This window comes from Bison bison, unplaced genomic scaffold (genome assembly GCF_000754665.1).
Source record: "Bison bison bison isolate TAMUID 2011002044 unplaced genomic scaffold, Bison_UMD1.0 scf7180017863702, whole genome shotgun sequence".
In the NCBI taxonomy this organism is placed as follows: Eukaryota; Metazoa; Chordata; class Mammalia; order Artiodactyla; family Bovidae; genus Bison; species Bison bison.
Genome location: NW_011494274.1, coordinates 5,023,047 through 5,044,067, shown reverse-complemented (window position 1 = coordinate 5,044,067; position 21,021 = coordinate 5,023,047).

Genomic DNA, 21,021 nt, shown 5'->3' with positions numbered 1-21,021 from the left:
GGAGGAGGAATAGTGGTTAATCAAATACAGATTTCAAAGAGTCTTATGTCTTTTCTTTCCGTCAATAAGGAAATGGGGCTCAGTGGCCAACAAAATCTTGAATACTTAACTGTTGACTTAGAACAGAGCACGAACATAAAGCGTCAGTCTCTCAGTCGTGTCTGACTCTTCGTGACCCCATGGACTGTAGCCCACCAGGTTTTCCTGTCCATGGAATTCTCCAGGCAAGAATGCTGGGGTGGGTTGCTATTTCCTTCTCCAGGGAACCTTCCCAGTCCAGGGATCGAACCCAGGTCTCCTGCATTGCAGGCAGATTCTTTACCACCTGAGCCACCAGGGAAGCCCAACATAGTCATGGGTGAGATTAAAATTATGCAGAAAGTAAAATAACCATGTCTGGACAAGACGAGCAAGATCTGGAGAAAGGCTCTCTGCCCACGTGTTGACCCTCCGTCCCCCTCCCCTCTCCCTCTCCCTCTCTCCCCCTCCCCCCTTTCCGGCTGCCCCTTCCAGGCTCTTCCAGGCTTTCCCTAGGGCTTTGTTTCTATGGGATTCTATGGAGAGAAGCAATGTTTTGGTTAAGCGCTTGCAGGTCACTTGTTCACTGATACAGAAGCCATGGAAAGACAGGCCAGAGGAGAGAGGAAGGCACAGACTGACACTAACAGTGACAAATGAAAATTCTAGCAAGCAAATTTTATTTCACTATTTATAAAAATTGTACATAAAATTTGCATTATGTGTTATATGCTTGATCTGAAATGTTTATATATTTTTTGGATGCAGTTTAATGTGCAAGAATAATAAGCTAATATTTTATTGAGCACTTACTGTATCCTTAATGTTAATTAAATATTCCACACATTATCTCATTTAATTGTCACATGAACCCTAGGAGGTAGACATCACTATTATCTCCCTATTATAGATGAGGAACAAGGAGTTTAAAGACGAGACATTAAAGGAGATTGAGTCCAGAATGCAAGCATTCTGTCTTTTAAAGGAGACAGTTTAGTACCCTCATTCTTATAAAAAAGCTATTGGACACCAAGAGCCTGGGTACTCAGAGAGAATGATGGCCAGTGGCCACCTTAGGTAGGACTTTCCTTTGGCGCTCCATCCAGTCCCCCTTCTTCCCTCAGCACAGTTCTCACCAGTGTCCAGACTTCTCCCACTCCATGTAAACAGGGACAGATCTGATATGATCACAGATGATCAGAGAAAATAGTTGATTGCCAGAGACAACCTAAGTGCAAATTTAAATATCCTGATTCCCAGATAAGTTTCCTTTCTATCAGATGACATACAGCTAAATTCTGAAAGCCAGGTTCACCCCAGCCCAACCCAACTATACAAATCTAGGGACATTTTCTAAGTGCCTAATATCTACTGATCCATCTGCTCATCCAAATTAAGTCCTCAAGGATTGCTGCCTCTCATACCAAGGAGAAATGCTGATAATTTTTGCAATATTGGGTGATGAGCTTGATTAAGAGGTGGCCCAAGGGAACTGTAAGTTCTAGAAACTTTAAAATAGGCAATTACTTTGTGAGGAAATCAAGAATGGCTCCGAGCAGCATTTGAGAATAGGTAGAGAATAGAGCATTTGAGGTGACATCCTAGGTAGAGAAGAAGTATAAGCAAGATATGGAAAGTTCCAGATGTGTTTGGGAAGGGAGAAAGTTTGAATTGCACTGCAGGATAGGGTGTATGTAGACAGATAATAGCAATGCTAGAAAAAATAAATTGAGATGTATTTTTGGCCTCTCTGCCAGGCTGAGAGATTTATGTTTTATTCTATATGCTTGTATTTCCTGAAGTGTGAGGCCAAGATAACCAGTGGTTAAAAATATTATTTTAAGGAGAAGAGTACATGAATTTGATGTTGTGTAACATTTAATCATATGGAGACAACATTATCCCCATTCTTGGAATAATGTTAAGGAGAAAGTTTCCAAAAGGCACTTAGGGTTGAAACACTTCTTTCAGAAATGTTAACCCCCTCTGTAAGAAAAAAAGTGAGGATTTCAGGATCAAAGTCTTCAGCAAAAACTTGTCGAGAATTTAAGAATTTGTTTTATTCAAATATTATTTATATAATATTTATCTTCTGGTTATGACAGATGATACTGGCTTTTATGTTATAGTATTAGCATTGGTTCTTTTTGTTCGATAGATCTAGATTTTTTTTAAGTGAGGACATAAATAAAATTATTGATTAAATCATAGTAGAGACAGAATACAGAAAAGGAAAAAAAAAGTGGTATGTGAACAGCCAAACCTTGCAAAGAAAAGATGTTAGTCTTACTGTGCCACCTCAAGAAAGCCCACTTAGGAAGGAAATGCAGAGGGGAAGTGGATGATTATATTAAATGCTCTACAAAGTCAAAGAGGATTTGGTTATTCAAAGGGCCCTTCTGAGAGCCTTCGGCAGTCAATTTCGGTGGATATCAGAATAAACAAGGATACAGTTGGTACTGAGGAGATGAACATGACCTAAATAGCCATGGGTCACATTTGGAAGGATAATGTGGTGCTATGGAATGTGAAGTATTATTTATTATGTTTCCGGCTTGGCTAAATACTCAGTATGTAAATCTGGGATGGCTTTTGCTTCTCAGAGACTCAATTTTATCTCGGTGGTATTTTTTTAAAGGGTAACCATCGTCTACTTCTGTTGGGTTTGTTCTTGTTCAGTCGCTAAGTCATGTTTATCTCTGAAACCCCATGGACTGCAACATGCCAGGCTCACGTGTCCTTCACTACCTCCTGGAATATGTTCAGATTCATGTCCATTGAGTCAGTGATGCTATCTAACCAACTTATCCTCTGCCAAAGTATTGGAGCTTCAGCTTTAGCATCAGTCCTTCCAATGAATAATCAGGATTGATTCCCTGATGGACTGACTAGTTTGATCACCCTGCAGTCCAAGGGACTCTAAAGAGCCTTCTCCAGCACCACAATTCAAAAGCATCAATTCTTTGGCACTTAGCCTTTATTATGGTCCAACTCTCACATCCATATATGACTACTGGAAAAACCATAGCTTTGACTATACAGACCTTTGTTAGCAAAGTGATGTCCCTGCTTTTTAATACACTGTCTAGGTTTATCATAGCTTTTCTTCCAAGGAGAAAGTGCCTTCTCAATTCATGGCTACAGTCACCATCTACAGTGATTTTGGAGCACAAGAAAAAAAAAAAATCTGTCACTGTTTCCACTTTTTCCCCATCTATTTGCCATAAAGTGATGGGATTGAATGCCATGATCTTAGTTTTCTAAATACTGAGTTTTAAGCCAGCTTTTTCACTCTCCTCTTTACCCTCAAGAGGCTCTTTAGTTCCTCCTCAATTTCTGCCTTTAGAGTGGTATCATCTGCATATCTGAGGTTGTTGATGTTTCTGCCAGCAATCTTGATTCCAGCTTGTGATTCACCCAGCCTGGCATTTCACATGATATACTCTGCACAGAAGTTAAATAAGCAGGGTGACAATATACAGCCTTGACATAATCCTTTCCAATTTGGAACCGTCAGCTGTTTCATGTCCGATTCTAGCTGCTGCTTCTTGACCTACATATAGGTTTCTCAGGAGACAGGTAATGTGGTCTGGTATTCTCATCTCTTTAAGAATTTTCCACAGTTTGTTGTGATTCACACAAAGGCTTTAGCATAGTCAATGAAGCAGAAGTAGATATTTTTCTGGAATTTTCTTGTTTTCTCTATGATCCAATGGATGTTGGCAATTTGATCTCTGGTTCCTTTGCCTTTTCTAAATCCAGCTTGAACATCGGGAAGTTCTCAGTTCACATGCTGCTGCTGCTACTGGTAAGTCGCTTCAGTCGTGTCCGACTCTGTGTGACCCCATAGATAGCAGCCCACCAGGCTCCCCCGTCCCTGGGATTCTCCAGGCAAGAACACTGGAGTGGGTTACCATTTCCTTCTCCAATGCATGAAAGTGAAAAGTCAAAGTGAAGTCGCTCAGTCGTGTCCGATTCTTTGTGACCCCAGGGACTGCAGCCTACCAGGCTCCTCCGTCCATGGGATTTTCCAGGCAAGAGTACTGGAGTGGAGTGCCATTTCCTTCTCCGAGTTCACATGCTATTGAAGTCTAATTTGAAGGATTTGAAACATTACTTTGTAAGCATGTGAAATGAGCACAATTGTATAGTACTTTGAGCATTCTTTGACATTGCCCTTTTTTGGAATTGGAATGAAAACTGAACTTTTCAAGTCCTATGGCCACTGGTGAGTTTTCCAAATATGCTGACACATTGAGTGCAGCACTTTAACAGCATTATCTTTTAGGATTTTAAATAGTTCAGCTGGAATTCAGTCACCTCCACTAACTTTGTTCACAGTAATGCTTCCTAAGGCTCACTTGACTTCACATTCCATATTGGATGGTTCAATTGTTTGACTCTAAATAAGTAACCACACCATGATGCTTATCCCAGTCATTAATACCTCTTTTGTATAGTTCTGTGTATTCTTGCCACCTCTTCTTAATCTTTTCTGCTTCTGTTAGGTACCTACAGTTTCTGTTCTTTATCATGACCATCCTTGCAAGAAATTTTCCTTTGATATCTCTAATTTTCCTGAAGAGATCTCCAGTCTTTCCCATTCTATTGTTTTCCTGTTTCTTCACATTGTTCATTTTAAAGGGTCTTCTTATCTCTCCCTGATACTCTCTGGAACTCTGCATTTTTGAGGTATATATTTCCCTTTCTCCCTTGCCTTTCACTTCTCTTGTTTTCTCAGCTATTTGTAAAATCTCCTCAGACAAGCACTTGGCCTTCTTGCATTTCTTTTTCTTTGGGATGGTTTTGGTCACTGTCACCTGTATAATGTTATGAGCCTCCGTACATAGTTCTTCAGGCACTCTGTCTACCAAATCTAATCCCTTGACTCTATTTGTCACCTCCACTGTATAATCATAAGGAATTTGATTTAGGTCATATCTGAATGGCTTAGTGGTTTTCCCTACTTTCTTCAATTTAAGCTTGAAGTTTGCAATAAGGAGCTCATGATCTAAGCCACAGTCAGCTCCAGGTCCGACTACCTTCCTTTGCATTTCAGTCCCCTATGATGAAAATGACATGTTTTTTTGCTGTTAGTTTTAGAAGGTCTTGCAGATCTTCACAGAAGCAGTCAACTTCAGCTTCTTCAGCATTAGTGGTTCAGACATAGACTTGGATTACTGTGATGTTGAATCGTTTGCCTTGAAAATGAAACGAAATCATTCTGTCATTTTTGAGATTGCACCCAATTAGTGCATTTGAGACTCTTCTGTTGATTATGAGAGCTACTCCATTTCTTCTTAGGGATTCTTGTCCACAGTAGTAGATATAACAGTCATCTGAGTTAAATTCACCCATTCCTGCCCATTTTAGTTCACTGATTTTTAAGGCGTTGATGCCTGCTCTTGCCATCTCCTGCTTGACCACATCCAATTTACCTGGACTCATGGACCTAACATTCCAGGTTCCTATGCAATATTATTCTTTACAACATCAGACTTTACATTTACCACCAGCCACATCCACAGCTTGGTGGCCCAGTTGCTTCATTCTTTCTGGATCTATTTTCATTGCCCTCCGCTCTTCCCCAGTAGCATATTGGACACCTCCTAACCTGGGGAGCTCATCTTCCAGTGTCATATCTTTTTGCCTTTTTACTGTTCATGGCATTCTCACAGCAAGTATACCGGGGTGGTTTGCCATTCCCTCCTCCAGTGGACTACACTTTGCCAGAACTCTTCACTGTGACTTGCCCATTTGGGTAACCCTGCACAGCATGGCTCACAGCTTCACTGAGTTATACAAGCCCCTTCACCACAACAAGGCTGTGATCCATCAAGGGGTCTTGGCTAGAGATCTCAAATATGTACACCATTTGGATTAATCCAACCACATTTTCCATCCAGTTCTTTGTCTAAATATGCCACTCATTCTTCTCAATGTGAAAATCAGAAAATGAGGATTAAGGAGGTTTATTCTGATGCCAAGTGTTTTGTTCCCTTAAAGCTTAAGAAAGTAAAATAGTACGTAATATGATTTGTCCAAGACAAAGGAATAAGTTCCAGAAATATAGACATGGATTATAACTTCAAAAATATTCTCTCCATATATGATGGGTGTTACAAAGAAAAGTGATTAATTTTTGGTTAGATACCCTATACTTATCAAGTACTAGAATATTTTTTATCAAAATATACATTTTTTTTCTTATCTCCCTCCTAGGCACAGCTCAAGAAACATATCCTTCATGAAGCTTCTCCTGACCATTTTCCTTCTCTAAATTCCTGCAGCATTCAGAATCTTTGCCCCACCACTGCCCATATAGATAGGTACATATTACATTTTTGTATATGCTATGTCCCTGGGAAACATGCAAAATTTTACATGTCCTCTAGAGAAAGGACTAGTGGTTGCCAAGAGAGAGGGGGCTGGGGGAGGTATGGAGAGGTAGGTTGGGGTTGGCAGGTGTAGACTTTTACATGCAGAATAAACACCAAGGTCCGACTGTGTAGCACCAAGAACTGTATTCAGTGTCCTATGATAAACCATAATGGAAAATAATATTTAAAATGAATGTATATATGTATAACCGAATCACTTTGCTGTATAGCAGTAATTAACACAAAATTGTAAATCAATAGTAAATAATAACAAAATTTGAAAGTGAAAGTTGCTCAGTTGTGTTCAACTCTTTGCAACCCCTTGGACTATACATGGAATTCTCCAGGCCAGAAAACTGGAGTGGGTAGCCTTTCCCTTCTCCGGGGGATCTCCCCAACCCAGGGATTGAACCCAGGTCTCCCACAGCCACAAGGGAAGCCCATAACAAAACTGACATGCCCTCTGTGACAAAGGGTGCCTAGTAAATTATTTCATGGAATATTCAAGATCCACTGCTGAAGTTACAAATCAACAGAAAAGTTAAAAGTCCACACTCCAAGCAAAACTTAAAGATTCTTTCTCCAGCTCCAGTTTACACTCAGCTTGATAGTCATATTCTCAGCTTTGCTAATGTTTCCATATCTAAAGCCAGACTGCATCGAAGTCTTTAAAGCTGAAGCAAGCTTATTCAGTCAGCTATAAATATAAATGTTTACTGGAACACAAACTAGGAGGAAGCCAATGAGAAAAATAAAGGGAGTACAGGTTTTGCAGTCCTTTTCCTTCTTCCAGGCTCATTTCTCAGAACCAAATATTTAAATGATATTTTAACTGTTGTTGAAGTTAGCCAGGTTTAACAAATCTAAAGATAGAAGAATACTAAACTAGGCCTAACTTAAAAAAAAAAAAGAGAGAGAGTGAGATCAGCAAGGAATTCAAATTAAAACCAAAAGTCACGAATCAGCACAAATCCTCTGTGAACTACAGTTCTTTTCTTTAATGTTTATTGTGCCAATTATGACATTGCAAATATTGATCTGTTTATTTGTCTGTCACCTCTGTGAGCACCTCACAAACAAGGACTATGTATTTGCAGATCAAGGGATCAGTCTTGAATGATTCTATTCAACACTAACATCTGTGCCGCACCATACATTTCCTGGAAAGTGATAATGGTTAACATTCATTTAGTGGTTCATTCTCTTCTATTTGGGGCTTCCCTGGTGGCTCAGAGGGTAAAGCATCTGCCTGCAATGTGGGAGACCGGGGTTCAATTCCTGGGTTGGGAAGTCCCCTAGAGAAGGCAATGGCAACCCACTCCAGTACCCTTGCCGGGAAAATCCCATGGATGAAGAAGCCTGGTAGGCTACAGTCCACAGGATCACAAAGAGTCAAACACAACTGAGTGACTTCACTTTCACTTTCTCTTCTATTCATGTGCTAAATCACTAACCTTTCAAAAATCTGATAAAAGAAGTGCTTTAGAATTCCCGTTTTACAGATGAGGCAACTAAGGCACAGAGAGGTAAAGAGAACTGTCAAAGCCAAGCCAGAATTGACAACAGGCGCTCTTAGCGCAGCCAGCACACCGCTAACAACTGTACTGCAATGCTGCTGTCAGAACAGGATGGGTGACCTGAACATGTGGGTGGAAATAAGTCTGAAGTAAAAGCGCTTTACTTTTGATAAGTGCCTCAGGTGATTCTGTGTACATAGAGTGAGAACCTAACAACATAATTCTAAGTAGCTGTCATAGAAAGGGCTTCCCAGGTCCCGCTTCCCTGGTGGCTCAGATGATAAAGAATCTGCCGGCAATGCGGGAGACCTGGGTTCGATCCCTGGCTTGGGAAGATCCCCTGGAGACGGTCACGGCAACCCTCTCTAGTATTCTTGCTTGAAGAACACCGTGGACAGAGGAGCCTCCGGTCCATGGGCTCGCAGGGTGTTGGACACGACTGCGCAACTAAGCACAACGCAGCACACGCGTGGCACTAGTACTAATGAGCTCGTCTGCCACGGCAGGAGACGTAAGAGACGCGAGTTCGATCCCTGGGTTGGAAAGATCCCCTGCAGGAGGGCATGGCAACTCACTCCAGCATTTTTACCTGGAGAATCCTATGATCAGAGGAGCCTGGTGGGCTATGATCCATAGGGTCATGGAGTCAGACATGACTGAAGTGACTCAGTATCCATGCATGCAGTCGTAGTCTTAAACTCATATTTATTATTGCAGTTCAGCAGACGTTTCCATACACTTTATCTGATTTCGTCCTGATAACAACACTGCAGGTAAGAGCTACTGTTTCTCATGTATCTGAATAAGAAAAGCAGACCTCAGGAAGCCTACCTATGACCACACTGCTGTAAACCACAGATTTTCCACTTCCAGACCCTGAGCTCTTTCATGATGCGGACCCCCTGACCAGCCTTCCTAATTCTGCTTCTGCCCTTCTACAACTCATAGTCCTTTGTTGTATACAAAGGACTTTTTTTAAGGCCTAAATCTCGTAATGTAATTTCTAGTGGATTCTCAGTCCATTTGGGTAACATCCAGTTTCCTTTCCATGAACCGAGAGGCCTCTCATGATCTGACCCCTACCTGCCTCCCTCACCTCCTGATCTCCTACCAGCCTCCTCCCCCTGTATGCAGACTGTCCTCTTTCCTTTCTAAGATCTCTCACATTGAGCTTTTTCTCCAACTGAGCCTTGGTCTCGTTATTATTTCTTATTTATTTCATACCAGTATCTGAAATTAACCAATGGATTGGTTGATTGATCATGAAGATGCAGGAGCCCTTTTCCGCTTTGTTTAATAGTTAACATTTACAAAGTGCCGGGTAGAGGCCCAAACACTTTATACGTGTTGATCTATGTAATTTTTATGACCAAGAGCCTAGGACCATGCCTGATGTTGCCAGCGAGTGAATGACAGCAGAATTTTACCCAGAGCTTGTGCTTTTCATCACTTACCTGGACTATTGCTTGAAAGGAATATGTGATCCCACCGCTTCACCTTTTGAAATAAGCTCACCTCTCTTGTCATCACTCAGACACCGCAGCTGCGTGACCAAGCCACTGGTGCCTGTTAAGCTCATGCTGAAATGAGACACCGCTGATGGAGGCATACATGTGACCCCTTTTCTAGTCCCATCTCCAAAAAAATACACTTAAATTCAGGCAATGAAACTAACTAGAAACTACAGAATGAGAATACAGCATGACCAAGAATGCCCTTAAGATCAACGTAATATAAGACAATGTAGAATTTAGAATGGCTCTTTATTTGGTGGTGATGGTTGGGGGGAGCGGGGAGGTGAAGGGGTGAGGAGAGGGTTCCTCAGAGTAGACTCCACATGATCTCATTGGAGATACTTCCCAATGAGTGTAAGCATCCCAAACCAACTGGAGTAGAAGCTTATTAATCAAGATGATGTGGCAAGCGGCCTTTTTTTTTTTTCCTTCCATTCCTGACATCTCACTGGTTTGGAGGTCAGATATCTATTCTTCATCTAGTATAAAAAGCTGCCATTTGGGGGAGATTGGGTATTACATTATTATTTTGCTTTGTTTTGCTTTAAGACATCTGTCATTTCTGAGAACAAAGATTTCTATTCTGTGGTTCTTAATAAGCTTTGCAAGGTGGTTTTCCTGGCATATGAAGAAGTCATTTGAATAATAAAAGCTCATATTTATAATTACAGTGAGTTAAATAGATTTGCTTAGCTTAGAGTTTGGGGTTATTCATAAACAGATGTGAGAGTCCAGAAAGCCTCTGTAACTCCCCAACAATCTCACTGCTTTGGGTTGCTGAAGAGCTGAGCTGAGAAGGCTGAATGGAAGTTAAAGTAGCTTTCCCAACTCCCTGAATAATCACCACGGAACCTTGACCTGAGTCCACATATCACAACCCAATGGTAGGCATTTGCCAGCATGAGGACAGTGAATGTGCCTGACTCTAAGCTGATAACGTTCACCCCCTTAGCATTCAAGGAGGACCCTTTTATAAAATGCTTTGCTCTGTTCTCAGAGTATAATGACCCATAACTCCAGTCCTTTTGGAAGCTGCTGGTTTCCAAACGGTGATGAAAAAAGGTCTCCAGGTGAAGTAGCACCTCAGCGTCTCGACCTTCCCTACAGACACCCCTCGAAACTCACCAACTCTGTGAGTCAGTCCTTCAGGTCCTTGGAAAGTGATGGAGTTAAGTCAGTAAGTAAGCGTTAGTCGCTCGGTCGTGCCTGACTCTTTGTGACCCCATGGACTGCAGCCCGCCATGCTCCTCTGTCCATGAGACTTTCCAGGCAAGGATACTGGAGTGAGTCGCCATTTCCTTCTCCAGGGCATCCCAACCCAGGGGTCAAACCTAGGTCTCCTGCACTGCAGACAGATTCTTTACTGACTGAGCTAATTCTGAAAACCATAACATGCTTTCTTATTCAAAAATATGTGTTTGCAGCGATGGAACTTTTGGTCACTAATTTTCAATCATTTGTGCAGTGGATTTTCTTTTACAAACATATTTTTATACTGAACCTCAATACATAAAACAGGAAAAATCCCAGCCACTCTAGTTGAGGTATTGTTTCATTTATGTAGAGGTCCCCTAACTGTTCTCCCCCAATCCCTGGATACCTCTTGCAAAACCTAGAATCCTCCTATCTGTCATTTAAAGACATTGCTCAGAGTCACCCTATCAGATCACTGGATTTGGCCAAAGCTCTGGTCATGAGTTTCAGTCGGGACTTTGCTCCATGTACCTAACACACTAGACATCTCTGGGACATTGAGCAGGCCCAGACTTGTGATCTAAAGCTCTGAAAATTTATTAAACCAAATCTAATTTAATCTGTGCTGTGGATTTAATAATGCTTCCCCCAAATTTATGGCCACCTTAAAATGGGACTTCATTTAGAATAAGGGTCTTTGCAGGTACAATAAAGATAAGGTTCAGGAGATTAAATCATAGTGGACTAGGGTAGGCCCTAAACCCAGTGAGAGTGTGTCCAGCGCTGAAAAGAAGACAAATGGAAGGAAGCATTGGGAAGACAGGTGCAGAGATTGAAGCCATGTGACTACAAGCCAGTAGGTGCCAAGGATTGCCAGCGGCCACGAGAAGCTGGGAGAGGGGATGAGACTGTTCTTCCCTCATGGTTTCAACCAGAAGGAACCAACCTGCCAACATCTTGATTTTGGACTTCCGGCTCCAGAACTGTGAGACAACACATTTCTTTGTTTTCAGCTTGCGGTAATTTGTTACAGCAGCCCTCGGAAAGTAAAATATTCTGTCTTTCACTTAGTAGGCAAATATTTGTGGAAAGAATATTTGTTGAGTGAATATAATAAATCAGTTCAGTTTGATACAGTGACTGACTAAGAAAAGTAGCAATAAGTGAGGAGGAGAGAGAATGCTTATGGCTGGGACTAAAGGAAACCTGTTTTTCCTTTCATCTTATTCTAAAATAAGACTCAGGCAGAGCCTCCAAAGGATCAGATGTGGATGGTTCATGGATAAAGGACTAACCAGAGAAGGTGAAACGCATTATTGCCTCCCTAAGGAATAACAGGGACTCACTGAGGGCTTTCTCAGAGATGTACTGACACAATGAAAAGCCATTCATTTTGTCTTGGGCACTTAAAAAAAGAACAAATATCATAATAGCAGATGAGAATTGGTAAACTATTTCATATTATTTACATTAAGATTATTTTAAGGATATTATTTTCCAGGAGATAACAATAATAGCTATGAAGTTGTTATGGTTTCTTACATTTTGCACGTATTGCCACCTTGGCTTTTTCCTTTTTTCAGGCCAAAATCATTAAGTTTTATTGGTCATGTTTAGAGGGCTCACTTGCTATCTGCTTGATGACTTCACTCTCCTTGAGTGACCACGGTTTTATTCTAATGCAGTATACCTAGTGACTAAATTTCTACTTATTGAATGTCCCTGAAGAATTCTTGAAATATAATGAAGTAACTATTTCCCCTCTAATTTATGCATGCATTTATATACCGAACTGTAGTTTAATCAAACTCCTTTGCCTTGTGTAGTATAATAGCAATATCTAATGAAAACATATGAAGTATGTGTTTCATAATTACCCCAGACAGCTCATTTCGGTTTGCTTCCTACTTAATCCCGAAATTCCTATCTTCCTGCTCTGTAAACACTTTCCTTCCCGGCTCATCAATCTCAGTTATGTAAATGAAGCAGGGGCGGGGCACAATTACTTTTTTTCTGAATGTTATCAAAGGCCCTATTCTCAGAGAAACAGCTGACAAGGGCACCCGCTAAAAATGATCCTTTCATTTGCTTGAAAAGCTGGAGCAGACATAAAGCAGAGAGAACTTTGCACACTCCACCAGAGCCACACTGGCTGGGGCCAGCAGAAGCTGATTTCCACGCATGGTGGAAATGCCCCTCATGGCCCAGGGATGGCCATGAACCTCATTCTGTCCTCTACTTTTACATTCCCATCTGGAAAAAAGCCATCTCAGTAAAATCACTTTCATGGAATAAAACGAAATCTCTGATTGAACATTAGCATAGTGATGGTCCCTTCGACTTTGCAGAAATAAGCTCACCAGTCATCAGAAAACAGTGAACTTCCTGCTACATATGAGTTTGTCCTTTATCAAGATCTAGATTCAGTCCTGGCTTCCTATCAAGGATGAAGGCAGAGGGTAAATACAGAGAAAGTGACACCTCTTTTTAGACTTTTAGAGCTAGTTTAATGCGGGAGACGCCAGTTCAATCGCTGGGTCAGGAAGATCCTCTGGAGAAGGGAATGGCAACCCATTCCAGTATTCTCACCTAGAGAATCCCATGGACAGAGGAGCCTGGTGGGTTACAGTCCATGGGGTCGCAAACAGTCAGACATGACTTCGAGACTAACACTTTCACTTTTCACTTTTCAAATGTCTTTTCCTTTATTTTTTCTCCTCCGCATGATCCTTTTTGTCTATTCCTCCTAAGGGAGAAATCTATTTTGCACTCCCTGGCTATTGTTGAAAGAGACAAACCACTTTGACAATGGGACCATGAAAAAACGCACAACAGTTGACCCAGATATTCTTGGTACCTACTGACTATAATGTTATAGTCCAAGGAGTCGCGAAGAGTTGGACATGACTGAGTAACTTTCACTTTCACTGACTATAATCTTAAGTGACTTAATCTCTGAAGGTTCAGTTTTTTCTCATCTGCCAAAATGGAGATAATGCCATCTCTCATTTCAAGTTGCTGTAGGAATAAAATAATAAGTATGGCATCACGCTAGGCTCTCCAAACAAATTTTTCTCTTTCATTTCTAAGACATTTTCTATCTACCAAGTGAAATGAAAGTACATTCAATTATTTGATAAACACACATGGAACACCTTATATAATAGGCACTGTGCTGGAATTTGGAGATTGAACATGGTCATTGGCCACATTAGTCTGAGTCTCTGGCAAGGAAGGTAGATGTTAACTAATTAATGGGGCACAAATTACATCTACAAACTCTATGTATGCCAAAGGAAAAGCTCAGGATGTGTGGGCATCATTTGGATAGGGAAGGTTAATTTCGGAGTTGAGATGATTAGAATGAATAAGTAAAGAGTGGAGAGGAAAGGAGGAAGCGGCCCTTGCAGAGGTTGGCAAGCATACAGAAAGGTCTAGAGCTGAGAGAATTTGAGGAATTGTAAGGTATTTTTCGGAGAAGGCAATGGCAACCCACTCCAGTACTCTTGCCTGGAAAATCCCATAGACAGAGGAGCCTGGTAGGCTGCAGTCCATGGGATCTCGAAGAGTCGGACACGACTGAGCAACTTCACTTTCACTTTTCACTTTCATGCATTGGAGAAGGAAATGGCAACCCACTCCAGTGTTCTTGCCTGGAGAATCCCAGGGATGGGGTCGCACAGAGTCGGACACGACTGAAGCAATTTAGCAGTAAGGCATTTTTAGACCTCTAGGTTAGGAGATTCTCAGGCTTACATTAAGACCTCCAGGGAAAGATTTCACACACTTTCCCTTGGCAATCTACTCCAGGTGTTTTTTTGAGGGGAGAAGCCATATATTATAGGAAACTTGATATTAACGGTTTGTGGAATACAGGTCATGGTAACGTGGCAATATAATGGTTTTAATCATTAATTTGTACTTATTTTTATTGCATTTTTCCCCTTTCTGTTGAAAGAAGTAGTCGGATCCTAACATTACCTTACAGCACTGAAGGTCTTTGTTTCAAAGCATAATAAACATTTTCTGGGATATGAATTCTTAAAGACTGAACAACTTGAAGGGCCTACGGAAAGAAGGCAGAAGTAAAGGTGGAAAGAAGGGCAGGAGAGGGAGGAGAAAGAAAATGAGATGGAAGAATCTTACTACTATCTAAGATGAAATTTTCTGTCCTCACCAGAGAAGTTAAGTAGATTTAGTTCATTTTAAAGAAAATAGAAGAATGCAATGGTTCTTAATTTTCGGTGGGTAGAGTAAGAGTCACACATTCTACACACTACAGTGAGAAAGTCATTGTTTAAGTAAAAGGTTTTGGACATCCTCAACGTCTAGAACTTTCTCTAAAATGCACACAGTGGACCCTCTACTGAGCTGAAGTCAGCACCATCATAGGACCATGTTAGGAGACTTTGGAGATCTCTGGAGCTGAGAACTGTGGGCCAGGTCCTTCCCAGCCTGTTGCCCTCAGTCCTTCCTGGGCACGTCAAACCACAGCCTAGTCTTCACTGGGGTACGTGTCATGACTGGTCATTATCACAGAACTTGTGGATAACCCCCTGCAGTGTCCCCTTCGCACAATTCCTGTGCCTGAATGTCTGCTCTCTGAGATAAAACAACCCGTCTACCAATTCACTTTCTGTGTTCTCCTGTATAATAGTCAGGTTTCGCCACAGAAGTCTTAGGAAAACAGTTTATTGTACTCAGAGTTTTTGACAGGGTCACTAAAGGCCACACAGGGTCACAGGGGAAGTGCCAGAAATATGGGGACAGCTCAGATTGGAGACTTGATTGGGGTTTCTTCAGGAAAGGTCAGACAGGATGGACACAGTTTTAGGTGGTCCAGCTTGGATAATTTCCATGAACTCTAAGCTATGAGGTATAGTCATTACTGGTTATCTGGCCTTGAAAAGATTAAAGCAGATGAATATTGCCCCCTGAAGTATATGGGGCAATAGCTGAGTTGGGGCTGTGGAATGGTAAGCCCATCACAGACTGTTTCTAAGAATTGTCTAGCCCAATAAGGGGTAGTCTCTCCCTATCTGGATAAGTTTAAGAGATTAAAAAAAAAAATCATAATATACAGAAAATTTAAAATATATAGACAATGTAGTCACCATGCACACATAAAACTCACCTTATGCCAAAATTCACCTGACCTGTGTGAAACTCATTTTACTAGAGTTTTAAAATCAGGACTTTTTAGTTGTGTAAGATACTCTCTCACCGCTGCACCCCCATCCCCTCCCACTGGTGCTTTTGAAAGTCTTTGGACTCCAGTCGTCGTTACTTGTAAGATTTCTGACACAAGGTTTTTGTTTTCTCTCCAAAATTACTTTATTTTGATCCTGGCACTAAAACGAGAATAGAAAGCTTACTCAATTTCTTTTCTTCTGTGTTATGAAGAACAAAAATGAATTAGAAAAGGTGAATTAGAAAAGGTCAATTGTAGCTTTACTAAGTAATGAATTTCAAATAACCTAATAATAGTGTTTAAGAGGAAAAATTAGCCCAAAAATACACTTATTATATATAAGCAAAAATACACGATTACACCATTTTATACACATGCTCAGAGTTTCCTGACTTTGCTACCATTCCTTTTTCCTTGTGAGAAGGCTCTTCTGGATTTCTGGGATGATAGAGCCAATGCCAGGCTCCTTGACAGAGTACATTTGACTCTTACACAATGAGTTTGAACTACACGGGTCCACTTATGTGCATATTTGTTTGGTTGAATCCTCAGATACAGGAAAGTATAGACAGAGGGCCGGCTATAAATTATACTCAGATTTTCAGGGGGGTGGAAGGTCAGTGCCCCTAACCTCTGCTTTGTGCGAGGGTCAGCTGTATATAGTTCTTATCCACAGTAGAGCTGAAAATTGGAGGTCTTTCAGATAATTTCAGCATGTGGCCATGGATTTTCTAATTGTCTCTTCGTAAAGTGGAAAAGCAGGGGAAGATAAGCAGTAGAATATGAGAAAGAAAAATATACACAAATAGGTAAATTTTTATTTTTAATATTTTTAAGGAGAGAATCAAAATAAAATAAAGGATCAGAAAAATGTGTTCTTTTAATTATCATTCTTCACTTTGTTCTTCTGTCCTTTCACAGCCTCAGTCCTAAACTAATAAAAAAAAATGAAAATCGGTTTCATTAAGTAGACCACTTTCTTTGGACTCAATCTGAAGTATGAGCCAGCCAAGAGAGGATGAATCTTGCCTGTGATTAACTCACACTTCTGAAGTAGCCAGGCACCTGTGAGGATATCAGGCAGAGAGAAGATAATAATTGGGCTCTCATCTTTTATAATTATGTGTGTTTCAAGTGGATGTGAACAGTAGGGTTTGAGAGGGCTACATAAAAGGAGAAAATTCTGACATGAACACTTGAGTCATTAACTCAAGTATTCGAAAGGAAAGGGAGGTAAAATTTTAAACAATAGAAGACTTAAGAAACAGAGAAACAAACAGAAATAATTGTTTATTAACTTCACACCATACAGCATCTTCATCACACTGAAGAATAACCATAGTTATTGACTGGACACAGTGAGCTGGTTTTACCCCGTTGTGTACAGAAACCTGTGAAGTCTCAGGAAAAATTAACAATTTTTTTTCCTTTTTATATTTAATTTATCAAGTGAAATAACCAGTAATGAGAAGACTCTAATGTGCAATGTATGTGTACGTGGATCATGAAAGAACTTTAACAAAATAGCACATATAGATTTTTCCCTTTTATAATGTGAGCCTGTTCCCAGGAGTCTGTCCCTATGATGTTCTTATCTTTTAGCTTAGGGTGTCCACGTAGAATATAAGTGACTAGTTTTCTCCTTGATATTTTGTCTGTAATCAGAGCATAGTCCCAGCAAATGCATAGCAAGAAGTGAGGTTCAATTAGAGCTTTGGGGTTTCTACCCCTTATTAAAAAGGAAAAATTACTGTCTGCCTTCTCTATATAACCATCAGCTAGCACTTTTTCTATTTAAAAAATAAGCTTTCTATTTAATAAAGCAAGATTTTAAAAAGCAAGTAGGTATAGTTCCACCAGACTGTCATCTCCACGAGGACAAATGATTTGGTTTATTGGTGTATTTCCAGAAGTTAGGACAGATGCTAGCATACGTTATTAAAACAGCACATCATCAAGCATCTGCTGATAGAGTATAAATACATTTTTCCAACGTATCATTCACCAAACTTCCACTAGGGCTAGTTATCATTTAATCACATTGTACCCATGACTCTCAACCAGGCTTGGGTGGGATGGTTATGTCATCTCACCATGAATATCTGTTTCTAGACAGGAGCCCCTCTGAGGCATAACTACTGCCAGAACTGGTGCTAGAGTGGCACCGACACAGAAAAGCAAAGAGCGTTTGGTCTTTTGCTTCCTACAGATGGCTATTTCCTAGAGAAAGCGCTCTCCCCGCCTGCTTACAATCAGCCAGTTGGAGGAAAGGCCCTAATTATCCTCGCACTCAGACTCTATTTCCTCTTTTGGCTTAAGACCAAACAAAATGTGAAAGTAAAAAAAAAAAACCAAAAAATCAACAGGGCAATAATGCTCTTCCATGCAGAACACAATCAGAAAATTACTTTCTTTTCTAACAAATAGTGATATACACTCTCTTCTATTTGGTTAGAAGTTTGAGATTTCATATAATGCTTAGGTTTACAAAGAAAACCCTATAGGCATATTATATATTCTTTATTACAGCAAAAAGTCTTTTGAAGGGGACATGCTATACGTAGGTGCAAAATAATTTCTATAGCTAGAGTTTAATTTTCAACGAATTTAAATAGATATAAAGCATTTACTCTACTTGATATCATGTTCCTATCAGGGGTACTTTTCTCCTTTGAAATGAGAATTTTTTGTTTTTTCCCTCTTTCTAGCCTGCCTTATTATTTCCTCCACTAGTCAGTAATCCCCCCAACACACACAATTCCTTGACCTTTTTTGTCTTCTCTTCACATATTTTTCTCCTGCTATTCATTAATGTTCACAAGTTTCCACCTCCCTTCCCAAACAGACCTCACCGTCTTATACCATTCACCACTTCCCTTTTGAAAAAATAGAGAAGTTACGAAGGATGGTATGAAATTCCTAGTTTTCCATTTCCCTGAGCAACAGCTTCACTAAAGACACTTCTATCAGTAGAACAGATCTGTGCTGGCAAAGAAGATTAATATAAATTTTACATATTTCAGTTTCTGGAAAATCACAAAATTTTCATCATCTCTATTGAACTCAATACATAAAATACCTGAAATCCAAACTTCATAGCTAACAGCATAGTTTTCAGATTTATTATATTTTATGAATGTGATTACCAATTAGTAGGTGGAGAGGTATGTAGCTTGAGTAACAAGTCCATTCAAATATCTTAGAGTAAGAACTCAAGTAAAACTTATACACCTAGCATTGAACTTATGACACAGAGAATTCCCAATAAATATTTGGTAAATAGATGAATCAGTGAACTGAGGATGCAGTGTATCATTCTGGCTGAAGTGTAAAAGAGGAATTAGAGATCTGTCACGTTGGAATAAGTGTGATTAGGTAGAAGATTTTTAGTGATGCTAAGTGTGTAAGTGATGAGGTAGCAGAAATGGAGAACAGCAGCCAGATATATTTTAAAGATAGAGAGCAAGCAAAATCTCTAGGATTTGTTGCCTGAGAGGATGACAAAGACAAGCAATCCTGGGTACCAGCTGGTATTTCCCTAAAACTGAACATTTCAAAAAAGTTTATGAATAGTTCAGGGCACTCATGGACATTTATGAGTTTACAAGACCTCGAGAGACAAGTACTGACCTAAATTACTAAGTTGTCTCCCACCCTGAAGTGTCACTCACATGGTGACTGTGAGCTACCTCACATGTGAGCTACCTCACATGATGACTGTGAGCTACCTGAAGTGTCCCTCACATGGTGACTGTGAGCTACCTGAAGTGTCCCTCACATGGTGACTGTGAGCTACCTGAAGTGTCCCTCACATGATGACTGTGAGCTACCTCACATGTGAGCTACCTCACATGGTGACTGTGCGCTACCTGTCAGCACTCGTGCGCTCCCTGTGCTTCTTGATCATGTTAAATTAGCTGCTGTTCAGTCGCTAAGTTGTGTCTGACTCTTGCAACCCCATCGTCTGCCAGGATCATCTGTCCGTGGGATTTTCCAGGCAAGAATACTGGAGAGGTTGCCATTTCCTTCTCCAGGGGATCTTCTTGACCCAGGGATCGGACCCGGGTCTCCTGCCTTGACAGGCATATTCTTTACCGCTGAGCCACCTGGAAACCCTAGGTGTAGGCAAACCGATACCTAAGCCTGAAACGCCTCAAGGTTAAGAAATGAAACCCAATCACAAGCAGACAACTAGGCTTTCCCAAAGAAAGAATCCACTTCAGCTATCATGAGTCAAATGATTTTCTTGCTTTTCTTTCTCCTCTTCTCTGTAAGTCTTTCCTCATGTCAATTGGGGGGAAAAAAAAGTGCACAACTTGAGACTCGTGACTTAAGTTTTATTTGGGGCAAAATGAGGACTACAGCCCAGGAGACAGCATTTCAGATAGCTCCGAAAAACTGTCCCAAAGGGGAAGAGGGGGAAGGTCAGTGCTATATATGACTTTAGTGAAGGGGGGGCATGCGCAGTCAAGCACACATTTTTGCAGAGACTGGTTGATAGTCACGAGGAGCAGATGATGCCAAAAACTCAGCCTCTGTGTGCTGATGTTGAGCTGAATCTTGAAGACAGAATTTGGGATGAAATAGAAAAGAACAGCTTTATTGCCTTGCCAGGAAAGGGGGCCACCTGGCTCATGCCCCCAAAACTAAGCATTCCTTTCCAGAGTATTTGAAGAGTTTTAGAGCAGTGGTTCAAGGGCAGGGTTGTTGATAAGGATCAGAGTGTATGCAGGGCCTGCATGCCTTTAGTCTGGCCTCAGGTGATCTCCTGATGAGCTTCTGCCATTCTTGTTATTAAACTGTGACCTTCTCTCCAAAATGAAGAATACTTCATCAAATAGTTTCCATCTTCCATTTGCTGAAGGATTTAGTTCTGCAGAAGAACTCAAAGATATTGTTATGTATATCCCTTGAGGTGGAACTGGGATCCTGTCCTAAGGTTGCACTATCTTTCCTTGACTGCTCCTTTCTTGACTCTGCATTCCCTCCTTTCCCCGATTAGCAACTGTTTGAACCTACCCTTGAGGGACTCAGGAAGATCTTGGGGGCTGAAGCCTGTTCCCCACCATCAGAAAATGGGGACACAGAAAGGCTTCCATACCCAGGAGTCCCACAGGGTCATGATCAGTTTCCCAGATGTCATCACTAACGATTTTAGTGCTTTTCTAGGTGTGAGGAGATGCAAGAATAGAGCTCATAAAATCTCC